The sequence below is a fragment of the Pseudorca crassidens genome, chromosome 18, assembly GCF_039906515.1.
Source record: "Pseudorca crassidens isolate mPseCra1 chromosome 18, mPseCra1.hap1, whole genome shotgun sequence".
Taxonomy (NCBI): domain Eukaryota; kingdom Metazoa; phylum Chordata; class Mammalia; order Artiodactyla; family Delphinidae; genus Pseudorca; species Pseudorca crassidens.
In genome coordinates this window covers 63,568,852-63,583,373 of record NC_090313.1, presented here as the reverse complement: position 1 = coordinate 63,583,373, position 14,522 = coordinate 63,568,852, and the positions used below count along the sequence as shown (strand labels likewise).

The window sequence follows — 14,522 nt, the reverse complement described above, 5'->3', positions numbered from 1 at the left end:
TAGTTGCTGGAAACACATATGTTTTAGGCTAATAGTGTAATTATAATACAGTCAGCCTCCTTATCCCGTGGGTTCTGCATCCACAGATTCAACCAGCCGCAGGTCAAAAATATTCAGAAAAAAAATTCCAGAAGGTTTCAAAAAACAAAACTTGAATTTGCCACACTCTGGCAACGATTTACGTAGCATTTACACTGTATTTACAACTATGTATACAACATTTACATGGTAGTCGGTATTATAAGTCATCTAGAGATGATTTAAGGTATATGAGAGGATGTGTGTAGGTTATATGCAAATACCACACCATCTTACATTGAGCATCTGTGGACTACAGGTTACTTTCCACTATTAATGTAATAAAGACCTGTTTGAAATGATGAAATTTGTCATTAAGGAAGGGAAAACGACTGGTTTGAAGCACGTCTGTCAAAACAACAGACAACATCAAAACAAAATTGTCTTCCAGCATGAGGGCTTAGCTTGGGGCTGGGCATGTAGTAGACACTCAATTAACTGCACTAAGAGAGTAAATGCTGACTAAATAAATACTATTCCTACTTTCTTAGGATTTCTTTTTCATTTTCAATGAGATACAATCTACATATAATATAATGTGCAGGACTCCAATATTCAGTTGAATGAGTTCTGACAATTATTCACTCCTGTCATCACCCCCTGAAACAAATTATAGAATACTTCCATCACCCTGGAGAGTTTTCTCCTGGCCCTTTCCAATTAATTACCCATCTCCCAAACCCAAAGGCGACGAATTCCTGGTTTTTATCACCATAGTTATTTTTTACTGTTCACAAACTTCATATAAATGGAATCAACACTATGTATTCTTTTGTACAGGAATTATTTTGCTCAATATAGTATTTTTAAGATTCATCCATGTTGCTATGAGTATCATTCATTCCTTTTAGCCACTCAGTATACACTGTATTATTGTATGGATATACGGCAACTTGTTTTTCCATTCTTTTCTTGATGGACATTAGGCTATTTTTTCAACCTAATGGCCCTAATCTGGGGCCATTATGATGAATAAGGCTGCTATGAACATTATTGCACAAGTCTTTTCGTAAACATAGTTTTCATTTTTCTTAAACTCCTACAAGTGGAATTGCTGGGTTATGGGGAAAAATGTATCTTTAACTTTATAAGAAGTTTCCAAACACTTCTCCAAATTGGTTATGCCATTTTATACTCTCACCAGAAGTGCATGAGAGTTCTAGTTGCTTCACATCCTAGCCAACACTTACTGTCACTCTTTTTTATTTTTGTCATTCTAGTGGGTATGTAGGGTCTCTCACTGTGTTTGTTTGTTTGTGTTTGATGGAGATATAAAGTTTAATGAATTTTGATGATTTTATAAATCATGTAATCACCACGTAAAACAACATATAAAATATTTCTATTACCCTAGAAATTTCCCTTGTGCCTCTTTCAATTAGTTCTCTCCTTTTACACAGACAACTATTTTCTGACTTCTATTATCATAGATTAGTTTTGGCTGTTCTAGTAATTAAAATAAATGGAATCATATGGTACGTTAGTTATCTGTTTCTGCATAAAAAATTGCCACAAACTTAGCAGCTTAAACAACAAACATTTATCATCTCACAGTTTCTATAGATCAGAAATCTGGCACAGCATGGTTTAATTCTCTGCTCATGATCTCACAAGGCCAAAACGAAGGTGTTGGCTGAGGGGAGGTTCTCATCTGGAGCTCAGTCATCTTCCAAGCACTGGTTGTTGGCAGAATCCATTTCCTTCTCACACTTTCCACATGGACTCCTCCATCTTCAAGCTAGTCTGAGTTCTTCTCAAGCTTCAAATCTCTCTCACTTCCCCCTTCAGCCTCTGCTTTCAAGAATTCGTATGATTAATTGGACCTCCCAGGATAATCCTGAATAATCCCCCAATTTTAAGGTCAGCTGACAAGTAACCTTAAGTACATCTGCAAAGTCCATTTTGCCATGTCATGTAACATATTCACAGGTATAACAACATGACTTTGGGGCCAAAATTTTGCCACCTACTGTAATATTCTTTTTTTTTTTTTTTTTTTTTGCTCACTTGCTGAAATCAGATTAGTATCTGCAAGTTTCAGGTATATTTTGCTATTATCAATCATTTTAAACTTTTTTTTTCTTGGCAAGTGTTCCATTCTGTGAATATACATAGTTTATCTACTCTCCCAGTTGACTGACATGTGTGTTTTTCCAGTTTTGGGCTATTGTGAGTAAAATTCTTACAAATATTATTTTACAAGTCCTTTAATTAACATATGTTTTGTTTTTTTTGTTTTTTTGTTTTCGGTACGCGGGCCTCTCATTGCTGTGGTCTCTCCCGTTGCGGAGCATAGGCTCCGGACGCGCAGGCTCAGCGGCCATGGCTCATGGGCCTAGCTGCTCCGCGACATGTGGGATCTTCCTGGACCGGGGCACGAACCCCTGTCCCCTGCATCAGCAGGCGGACTCTAAACCACTGCGCCACCAGGGACACCCTACTTAACGTATGTTTGAATGTCTCTTGCTAAGTACCTAGAAATGTAATTGCTGAGTCATAGGGGACATGTATGTTTAATTTTATGAGAAGATGCCAAATAGTTCTCCAAGTTGCTTGTACCATGCTTTACACTCCCACCAACGATGTATGAGAGTTTCAATTGCTCCACATCCTTCCTACATTTGCATTTGTTGTTGTCAGTCTTTTTTTTTTAATCCATTGTATTGAATATGAAATTGCAGCACATTGTGGTTTTAATTTGCTTTTTCCAGATAACTAATGATGTTCAGTTACTTTTCTTCTGTTTGTTGGCTATTCACGTCTTCTTTTGTGAAATTCTGTTCAAATTTTGTGCCCTTTTTAAAAACAGGATTTTTTCAATTATCAACTTGTATATATTAAGATAGAGTCCTTTGTCAGATGTTTATTGTAAATATTTTCTCCAGTCTGTGACTTGGCAATCATTTTCTCAGTAATGGCTCTTGAGTACCAGAACATTTCATTTTGATGGAGTCTAATCTGTCAATATTTATCCTATTATTGTTTGTTAGTGTTTTTGGAGTCTTGTCTAAGAATACTTGTTTTTTTCTAAAAGCTGTATGATTATAGATTGTTTACATTTAAGACTATGACACATCTTAATTTTCCTCTACAAAGTGACATGGGAGTTGAAGTTTATTATTAAAATATGGATATCCAGTTCTTTCTAGCATCAATTAAAAAGACTTTCCCCCATTGATAGATTTTTGTCAAAAATCACCTGAGTATGCATACATATATATAGTATAAGTTCTCTCGTTCCACTCTTCTCTTTCAGAATATTTCTCACTATTCTAAATCTTTTGCAAGTATTCTAGCACCATTTGTTGAAATGATTTTCTTTCCCTACTTAATTGCCTTAGCAATTTTGTCAGAAATCAATTGATCATATATGTGTGGGTCTATTTCTGGACCCTGTTCTGTTTCATTGATCTATTTGCTTTGCTTATTCCAACACCACACTGTCTTGATTACTGTGGCTTATAAAAAGTCTTGAAATCAGCTTTGTTCTTCTTCAAACTTGCTTTGGCTAGTTTAGGGCTTTGCATTTCCATATGAATTTTATTGCCAATTTGTCAGCTTATACAAAATAGCCTGCTGAAATTTTGAATGAGTTAATGTTGAATCTGTATATCCATTTAGGAAGAATTGACATCTTAATATCGAATGCTTCTGATCAATGAACATGGTGTATCTTTCCATTTATTTTGATCTTTTATTTCTCTCAGCAATTTATTTTCAGCATACAAGTATTGCACATATTTTGTCATATGTATCCCTAATTGTTTCTTACTTTTTGATTTGTTATAAATGACATATCTTTTAAAGTTTCAATTTCTAATTGTTTGTTGCTAGTATATAGAAATACAATTGAGTTTTGAATATTGACCTCCTGAAAACAAGCTAAGTTCGTTTGTTAGTTCTAGTGATTTTTAAAATAGATTCCCCTTGGATTTTCTACATAGATAATCATGTTGAATGCAGAAAAAGATAGTTTTACATTTTTCTTTCTGATCTGGATGTTTATTTTTCTTGCCTTTTCCCACTAGCTAGAATCTCCTAGAACAATGTTGACTAGAAATGGTGATAGTGAACATTCTTTCCTTGTCCCAGATCTTCGGGGAAAAGCATTCAGTCGTTTACCATATGTACGGTATAGCTGCATGTTTTCAAGGACGTACTTTTTCAGGTCGGGGAAGTTTCTTTCTATTCCTAGTTTGCTGCAAGTTTTTATCAGGGATAGATGTTGTATTTTGTCAAATGCCTTTCTGTATCTATTGATATTATGATATAGTTTCTCTTTTTTAGACTGTTAGTGTGGTGTGTTTCACTGAATAATTTTCAAATATTAAATCAATATTGCATTCCTGAATAAACCTCAACTGGCTATGATGTATTATAATTTTTATATATTGTTGGATTCAATCTGCTAAAATTTTATTAGCATATTGGGGGCTTGTTTTTGAAGGACCTGGGTCTGTAGTTTTCTTGTATTGTCTTTTCCAGGTGCTGGTGTTAGGATAATCCTTGCCTATTAGTATGTATCCCTTCACTGTGCGTAGCAGACTCACAGTGTCTGTAGGTTGGCTGTCCCACTCTCCACATCCAAGCTCTCTTTTATTTGACTCTTCTCTTGATGTTACAAAAACCAAATATTTTATTTTGCAGTCTTCTTTTCAACTAAGGGTGGCCATATGACAGTGTTCTGGCCAATTACATAAAAAGAACTCTGTTGATACCTGTTTTTTCTTCCTCCTTCTTCATGCCTGGAATCCTGACCAAATGCATGGATGGGCAGTTGCCATCTTGCAACCAAGAGGATGAAAGCCACATGCTGAGGATGGTACAAAAGGAAGCTAAAAGGAGCTGCATTCTTTCATAACCTATCATCAGCTTCCCTCTCCCTCACCTGAGTTTCTGTTACACATGCTAAATCCTTATTCACTTAAGCCTCAACTAACTGGGTTTTCTCCTACAGCTGAATGCAGTAAAAAAATGACACACCATGCTTTCCTTTTCTTCACAGCACTTATCATTATTGGACTTTATGGGTGACATTTATTTGTTGATTTGTTTACAGTCAAACTTACACTAGAATGTAAGTTTAAGGGAGGAATTTGTGCTTGTTTTACTTATTTCTGTGTCCCAGCGTCTAGAACAGTGCCCGACCAGTTAAGATACCCACTATTAATATCTGCCAGGTGACTGCATTGCTCTGCAACTTGCTTTTTTCCATGTTAGCACCTGCAGTTCTACCTATTTTTTTGTATCAGCATTCATTGTAATAGAGATATATGCTATCCTGGTATTCCATGATGTTCCATGATTTTATGTATCCTTTCCTCTACAGACAGGTATTCTAGTTATTTGCGTCTTTTTTCTTTTTTAAAAAAATTACACACGTTGTGACTACAATTGGATTCATATGTGATTATTTCCGTAGGATAAAATTATCCTCCAAAAAGACTGACTCAGCACACTCCTACGAATTGCATATGAGACTAGCCATTACCCTACATTGTTGGCTAAGTATATATTAATCAACTTTTATTTCTGCCAACCTGAGGGGTTGAGAAGTAAGGAGTAAGGCCATATCTGAATTTTTAAAAATATTTTAATTTTATTAGAATATAGTTGATTTACAATGTTGTGTTAGTTTCAGGTGTACAGCAAAGTGATTCAGTTATACATATACATATATTCATTCTTTTTTAGATTCTTTTCTAATATAGGTTATCACAGAATATTGAGTAGAGTTCCCTGTGCTATACAGTAGGTCCTTGTTGGTTATCTATCTTATATATAGTAGTGCTGTGTATTCATCCCAATCTCCTCATTTATCCCTCCCCCCACATTTCCCCTTTGGTAACTGTAAATTTATTTTCGATGTATATAAGTCTGTTTCTGTTTTGTAAATAAGTTCATTTGTATCTCTTTTTTTAAAAAGTTAGATTCTGCATATGAGTGATATCCTCTGATATTTCTCTTTCTCTGTCTGACTTATTTCTCTTAGTATGATCATCTCTAGGTTCATCCATGTTGCTGCAAATGGCATTATTTCATTCTTTTTTATGGCTGACTAATATTCCATTGTATATAAGTAACACATCTTTTTTATCCTTTCCTCCACTGATGGACATTTAGATTGCTTCCATTTCTTGGCTGTTGTAAATAGTGCTGCAATGAACATTGGGGTGCACGTATCCTTTTGGATTATGGTTTTCTCCAGATATGTGCCCAGGAATGGGATTGCTGGATCATATGGTAGTTCTATTCTTAGTTTTTAAAGGAACCTCCATACTGTTCTCCATAGTGGTTGTACCACTGAATGTTGATTTCATTTGCATTTTCCTGATAATCAGTGAGACTGACTATCTTTTCATATATTTATTGGACCATTAATTTTCTCTATATCCTTTGCCTATATTTCATTAAAATCCATCTTGTAAAAAAAGTTTATAGTTATTCTTTGTATATTCATATATTAATCCTTTGCCTGTTTTTTATGTTGCAAATATATTTTCTCAGACTGTACTTGTTTTTAAATGTTATTCATGATGTCTTTCATCAAATAAAGTTTTCATAGTTTATGTAATAAAATCTATCCAGTTTTCCCTTTATGATGTATACATACCATATCATGTTTAGAAATGCCTTTCCCACTCAGTAATTATAAATATATACAACAGTATTTTCTAACTAAAGTATTTAGCACTTTATTATTTATGCTTGCATATGAAGTTGGAACAGATCTTTGTTTTCATCCAAATGGATAGCCAATTGTAATACCACTAATTTTTCCTTCACTGATATGACATAAATGAAATACTTATATATAGACTATATAGAGAGATTATGCTTCTAGTATATATATAAATACCTGTTTTTACTCTATTATCTCTTTGTCCCTTTCAGTACCATTACCCCACTTTTAAAATTAGTACAGCTTAGAGTACATTTTGATATGTGTTAGAGAAAGTCCCTCCTCACTGTTCTTATTTCAAAAATTTCTTGGCCATTTTGAGGCTTTCTCTTCTAGATCAACTTGAGAAGTTCAATTTGGGAATGAGCTTGCTTGGCTTCATAAAGATTTTATTGAGGTTTTCTTGGAATTGCTTTGGGTTTATAGATTAACTTAGAGAAGACTGATAGCTTTACAAATGTGGACTATTCAATTAGAAAAGAAGTATTTTTCTCCATTTATTTAGATCTTCTTTTATAGTTTGTAGTAATTTTGTTTTACATGTAGTTTTTACCATAAGTTTTGAAAAATTTTATGTTTAGTATATTGCCAGCTATTTTGTAGCTTTGTTGTTTTTATGAATTGGACCGTTTTCCCTCTGACATTTCTAATTGGCTATTGTGGTACATAGGAATGCTAATCAGTTCTTGTATATTGACTACACGTATCTGAAGTCAGTTCTTCTTTGTTCATATAGTTTTTCAGTTTCTTTCTTTGAATTCTCTAGGCAGATGTTTCTATCATCCATAAGAGCCCAATCTGTTAGCTTGCATACTGCATTGCTTCCTCTATGAGTGTTAAATTTGGGAATTTAAAATATTAGCATGGAAATTTAAGGGGGCTACAAAAGTTTTAATTAGAAACATGAATATATATATGGGCAAAAAATATATATTGCCCACCATATATATTTTAGATTTTACCCTGGTTTTGGAATAATAGTCATTAAAATTAAAAAAAAATAAGGCATTGTTAAGAAGAATTGTATATTAAAATAACGTTCACTTAAAGTATTAGATTTTATTCTTAGCTAAAATGAATAGGGCATTAAGAATTCCTTTCATGTTTCTTTAACAAATTATCTACCATTATCTAAGAATGATCCACCAAAGACTACAATTTAAGCTTCTGAGGAAGCTTAGATAGTTGAACAGAGGCATTTAAGATCCTATTGAATGTGGTTTTAATTTTCAAATGGGAAGTACAGACCAAATAAAATTTACATATGATTTTTTTGAACAAATACTTGGAAATTTGATCACTTCTATGGAACATTTGAGTTTTATGGTCAGATTAGCATCTATAAGATCCCACTTGCTAATTAACAGTGAGCAGAGAACCAGATGATGACAATTTAAAAATAGACAGTCTTTATACTGAAATATGTAATGTTATATTTTTATGTAAACATAAATTTTAAAGTATTTTATATCTTTTACATCCAAGGAAAAAAAAATGGGTCACTTCAATCATGCTGAGCAGATTTTTATTTTTTAAATGATTTTTACCTGTTTCAGTTTTTCTGACCATTCTCAATAATATTTTGAAACAAAATGATTAAAATGACCAAACAAATAAAGCAAGCAGGTCTGCTGGTCTCTCTTGTTTTCCTAGCACAGAAAGCCAGTGTGGGAAGGCACTAATCCACCCCTCCTGCCACTATTATTCAACATAGTTTTGGAAGTCCTAGCCATGGCAATCAGAGAAGAAAAAGAAATAAAAAGAATACAAATTGGAAAAGAAGAAGTAAAACTGTCACTGTTTGCAGATGGCATGATACTATACATAGAGAATCTTAAAGATGCCACCAGAAAACTACTAGAGTTAATCAATGAACTTGGTAAATTAGCAGAATACAAAATTAATGCACAGAAATCTCTTGCATTCCTATATACTAACAACAAAAGATCAGAAAGAGAAATTAAGGAAACAATCCCATTCACCATTGAAACAAAAAGAATAAAATATATAAGAATGAACCTACCTAAGGAGGTAAAAGACCTGTACTCAGAAACTATAAGACACTGATGAAAGAAATCAAAGATGACACAAACAGATGGAGAGATATAACATGATCGTGGGTTGGAAGAATCAACATTGTGAAAATGGCTGTACTACTCAAAGCAATCTACAGATTCAATGCAATCGCTATCAAATTACCAATGGCATTTTTTACAGAACTAGAATTAAAAAAATCTTAAAATTTGTATGGAGACACAAAAGATCCCGAATAGTCAAAGCAATCTTGAGGGAAAAAAACGGAGCTGGAGGAATCAGACTCCCTGACTTCAGACTATACTACAAGGCTACAGTAATCAAGACAGTATGGTACTGGCACAAAAACAGGAATATAGATCAATGGAACAGGATAGAAAGCCCAGAGATAAACCCATGCACCTATGGTCAACTAATCTATGAGAAAGGAGGCAAGGAAATACAATGGAGAAAAGACAGTCTCTTCAATAAGTGGTGCTGGGAAAACTAGACAGCTACATGTAAAAGAATGAAATTAGAACACTCCCTAACACCATACACAAAAATAAACTCAAAATGGATTAAAGACCTAAATGTAAGACCAGACACTATAAAACTCTTAGAGGAAAACATAGGAAGAACACTCTTTGACATAAATCACAGCAAGGTCTTTTTTGACCCACTTCCTAGAGTAATGGAAATAAAAACAAAAATAAACAAATGGGATCTAATGAAATTTAAAAGCTTTTGTACAGCAAAGGAAACTATAAACAAAACGAAAAGACAACCCTCAGATTGGGAGAAAATATTTGCAAATGAATCAACGGACAAAGGATTAATCTCCAAAATATATAAACAGCTCATGCAGCTCCATATTAAAAAAAACAAACAACCCAATCAAAAAATGGGCAGAAGACCTAAATAGACATTTCTCCAAAGAAGACATACAGATGGCCAAGAGGCACATGAAAAGCTGCTTAACATCACTAATTATTAGAGAAGTGCAAATTAAAACTCCAATGAGGTGTCACCTCATGTCAGTCAGAATGGGCATCATCAGAAAATCTACAAACAAAATATGCTGGAGAGGGTGTGCAGAAAAGGGAACCCTCTTGCACTGTTGGTGGGAATGTAAATTGATACAGCCACTATGGAGCACAGTATGGAGGTGCCTTAAAAAATTGAAAATAGAACTACCATATGACCCAGCAATCCCACTACCGGGCATATACCCTGAGAAAACCATAGTTCAAAAAGAGACATGTACTGCAGTGTTCATTACAGCACTATTTACAATAGCCAGGACATGGAAGCAACCTAAGTGTCCATCGACAGATGAATGGATATAGAAGATATGGCACATATATACAATGGAATATTAGCCATAAAAAGAAACGAAATTGAGTTATTTTTAGTGAGGTGGATGGACGTAGAGTCTGTCATACAGAGCAAAGTAAGTCAGAAAGAGAAAAACAAATATAGTATAGTAACACATATATGTGGAATCTAGAAAAATGGTACAGATGAACTGGTTTGCAAGGCAGAAATAGAGACACAGATGTAGAGAACAAATATATGGACACCAAGGGGGGAAAGTCGGGGGTGGGTGGTGGTGGTGGGATGAATTGGGAGATTTGGATTGACATATATACACTAATATGTATAAAATAGATAACTAATAAGAGCCTGCTGTATAAAAAAAATAGATAAAATAAAGTTAAAAAAAAAAAACTGGTTTAGTTCTCCCTTGCTGCACCCAGGGTTTAAGTTGGAGACTGACTTGAATCTCCCAGTGTGAAGTTTTCACTTCATGGAAACACAGGCGTAGTGATCTTGTAGCAAAAGCTAAACACAAAACCATCCCCCCTCTCACCCCTCTCACCCCCTTTTTTCACTATAATTACCATAGGAAAGGGATCACTGGAAAAATAGAAGGGAGAGAGGAGAAAATGAGAGGGTGGATAAAACCCCAGTGTCTGTTCAACCATAAATCCTGACAGAAGAGACACTGGAGAACAAGAGTAGATAATTTCTTAGAGGAAAAAACAATGCATAAGGGTATGAGGATGAATGTAAGGAAAGGGACAGGGAAGATCAAATTTTAAAAAATATATCAATCCAAGTCAAGCATTTTTTTTCCCCATCATGTTAAAAGGGTACCTACCAGAGCTTGAAAATAAGGGTGATCATGAAGAGCGATGAGGGTGGTCACATTTTTTCCCCACTAAGATTAAAGAACCTGGAATTTAGTTGTATTTAAGAACTCCCCATATTTATCTCTTCTCCGTTTTTCTTACTATTTCTCCCCCAACTTCAATATTACAAGCCATATCTACACATATAATTGAGGGTTTAAGAGTTGGAGACTGAACTGAACCTCCCAGTATGAAGTTTTGACTTCATGGAGACACAGGCATGGTGACCTTGTAGCAAAAGCTAAACACAAAACCATGTGCCCCCAATCCCCTCTCTCACCCCCTTTTTTTCATTATAATTACCATAGGAAAGGGATCACTGTTCAGGAACCCAAGCAGGCTTTAGATTTTTCCCATTAAGGGAAAGGATATTCTTCAGGGGTTACATCTTGTAATCAGAAATAAAGGGGAAAACCCGGCAGGGCTGTCTTGTTGGAATCATGTATAGGCAGCATGAAAATCCATGGCCATTCTCTTACTCTTAAGCACGAAATCATCTACCAAAGGTAGAAGAAATAGGAAAAGTTATATTTACTCTTTTAAAAACCACTTCTGATTTTTTTTTTTTGCCAACATCAAGAATTCTTCCTGGAAATAAACTTATTATTAAGGCAGAACCGAGTAAAATGATGTGTATGTCCAGAAAGAATTGCATTTTGTGTCGAGGAGTTAAACTGCACATCAGATTATGTCAGCACAAGCAGATGGGGTTCAGCATTTTTAACTTCTCTTTTCCCTCCCTTTACTAAACTTCCCTATTCTTCTACACTTAGTTTTACCAAGCTTCCCTTAGCTTCACCAGCTTAACAAGGTCTGGGCAGGCAGCACATACAAGATGTCCTGAAAACACATTGCCCTATGTAAACAATTGTTTTTGGCAATTCAGAGGTTTTGTGGCAGGACTGCATTTTTTTTTTTCTGAAAATCAAATGTTTAGGCCAAAATTAGACTTCCATGTGCGTTTTTATGACTTGGCATATTCAAACATTACAATTGTGTGTTTAAAAAGGGAATTTGATCTTTTTTTGCTCTTTTTTCTTTGGGCTTCCATTTTTTCCTAGTTCCATTGTTTTCTCTTCTACAGTACATTTTCATATCTCTGTACATCGCTTAAGCATCTGTTTCTCCTCAATCATAATTTTCATTCAAGAATAATAACTCTTTGGTCTCTTTGCACATGTTTTGTTTTGCCCCCACCTATGAACTTCACCAGAGTGTGTTGAAGGTTAACGGCTCCATTTCTGGAATTTTCTTGGATCCCTTTAGGAGGAAATTGCCAAAGTATATAAGGAGGGCTCAAATGTATCTGGGCTTTGCCAAGGCCTTTGAGAAAGGCTCCACATAGCTGTATCTTCTTCCAGATCCCTTCTGTTCTCACTGTGCCCGGCTTCTTCATGATTCCACATAGGGGTTCGTATCTTTTGCTCATGTGGGAAAAGAACCTTTGGATTAATAAAGCACCAGAATACTTGTTTATCTAACAATGCTCTACCTTGTATATTAATGGGTAGAAAATTGCTTCTCACTTCACTGAGTTTTCCATCCTTTTCCCTTTTCCATCCCACACTGCCCAGAGTCATGAATGTCTCCGTTGGTCATTTTCTAATGCTCCCGTCAGTCTTTAGGAATGATGAGAGTTGCTCAAATATCTTTTCTCACAACTGCTAAGGTAGTAGAAAGATGAGGTAAATGACATAAGCCTTGCTGGAAAGGTTGGAGGGACCTTTTAGCAGTGTTTGCCTGAGGGGCACTGGATCATAGGGTCACTGCATTAGCTTATCTATCCTGTAACATACGTCAAGCAGTTTGCTTCACTTGTGACTTTCTGCGGCAAGAGGCAGTAAACTCAACCTAAAGTAAATTCAAGCAAAACAGATTTTAGTGGTTTGTATAACTGAAAAGCTCAGAGATGGGGCTCTCCTCTTGTGCCGCACAATGTGGGGCTCAGATGGTGTTATAAGACCACTGGTCTCTCTCTAGATCTCTTGGCTTTTCTCTCTTAAGTTTTGGCTCATTCCTAGGCAGGCTCTCCCCTCAAACTCACAAGATGGCTGCAGAAGCTCCAGAACTTACGTCTTCTCAGTTTCACATCCACAAGGGGTCACTGCAGTCAGCCATCTGATATTAGGAGTGTTAGCCTCATGAAGCTAGATTTCCAGTGTTTCTGGAAAGAGGAGTACCCCTGGATATCTGACACTCCTAAGGATTAATCAACCCTGGAGCCATCCTACCTTAAGACTTGTGATCTGAGACAATAACTTATTGATTAAACTATTTTATGTGAAGCTTTCTTGTTAAAGGGGAATTCACCTTTTTTGCTGTTTCATCTTTTGGCCTACACCTTCTTCTAGTTCCATTATTTTCTCTTATACAGTACATTCAGCTGAAAGCATCCTAAATGTGATTGTCATTGGCTGTAGTTGGGTCATGTGCCTATTCCTGACCATTCACAATGGGAACTTGTACTGATGTGTGACTGGCCTCAGCCTAGATGCTCCAGTCCACTTCTGCCATGGGACGGGTTCATCCTACCTGATGACACGGACTGAGTGTAGAGGAGGAGGAAAGCTACTGGGAAATTAGGGTATGGTTTACATAAAATAGTGAAATAGGGGCTTCCCTGTTGGTGCAGTGGTTGAGAGTCCGCCTGCAGATGCAGGGGACGCGGGTTCGTGCCCCGGTCCGGGAAGATCCCACATGCCATGGAGCAGCTGAGCCCGTGAGCCATGGCTGCTGAGCCTGCGCGTCCAGAGCCTGTGCTCCGCAACGGGAGAGGCCACAACAGTGAGAGACCCGCGTACCACAAAAAAAAATTAAATTAAATTTAAAAAAAATAGTGAAATAGATACTGTGAAGCAAAAATATTGGTGTCCAGTACTTCATCCTTTGAATGTGCCTTTTATTATCCAGTGGCCTCAAATTGTCAGCATAGTGAGTAGGGAGTGTATAATTTGTTACCTGGTCTGGTAGCGCAGCGTATATAACTTTGGAGCTGTTTTAGATCAAAGGCAGATCTGCTATGCTGTTGACTCATCTCAATAGTCTATGTATACTTTTCCTCAGTTAGGACCTCATATATCCAGCTTTGGCACATCAGCCATTTCAGGTCATGGCAAAGGAAAAGGTGGCTCATGGCCAAGACAGACAAAGCCTTGAGTTGCTGGATAATCTAGTGCTCTCTAAAGGATACCAGAAAAACCAGGCAGCTATTGAAGCCTCATGTACCATCCCGTAGGCTCTATGGTTTTCTGGCCCCCTCTCTCTTACCTCCTGCAGTTCAGTTGGTCTCATGGCTCTCAGAGTCAGCCTGGTATGTAGAATAGTGGGGCCTCAGGTCAGCCTGTGTCTAGTGATTTCAATTCTGCAGTTGGCTGGAATTCCATCTGTCAAGAAGCTTTTGAGTCAGTCATTTGATAGTGGAAGAGTTGGCCTACTAGGATTTCCTGCGTATCTGGAAAGAGGAGCACCCCTGGAGATCTGACGTGCTTTGTGAAATTAGGGGTTCGTTTTTGTTATTCACAGTTAGTCTCTGCTGAACCTAATGTATTTCAATG

The 14,522-nt window shown here is 36.2% G+C and overlaps 1 protein-coding gene across 1 annotated transcript in view; it reads right to left on the bottom strand.

Annotated features, from left to right (window-relative positions):
- Positions 1 to 14,339, bottom strand: part of RNASEH2B (ribonuclease H2 subunit B) — a 126,961-nt gene extending 112,622 nt beyond the window's left edge. The window contains exon 1 of the mRNA XM_067712963.1: positions 14,236 to 14,339. The gene's annotated coding sequence lies outside the window, so the exon portion shown is untranslated. The remainder of the gene's footprint in view (positions 1 to 14,235) is intronic.
- Positions 14,340 to 14,522: the final 183 nt, after the last annotated feature.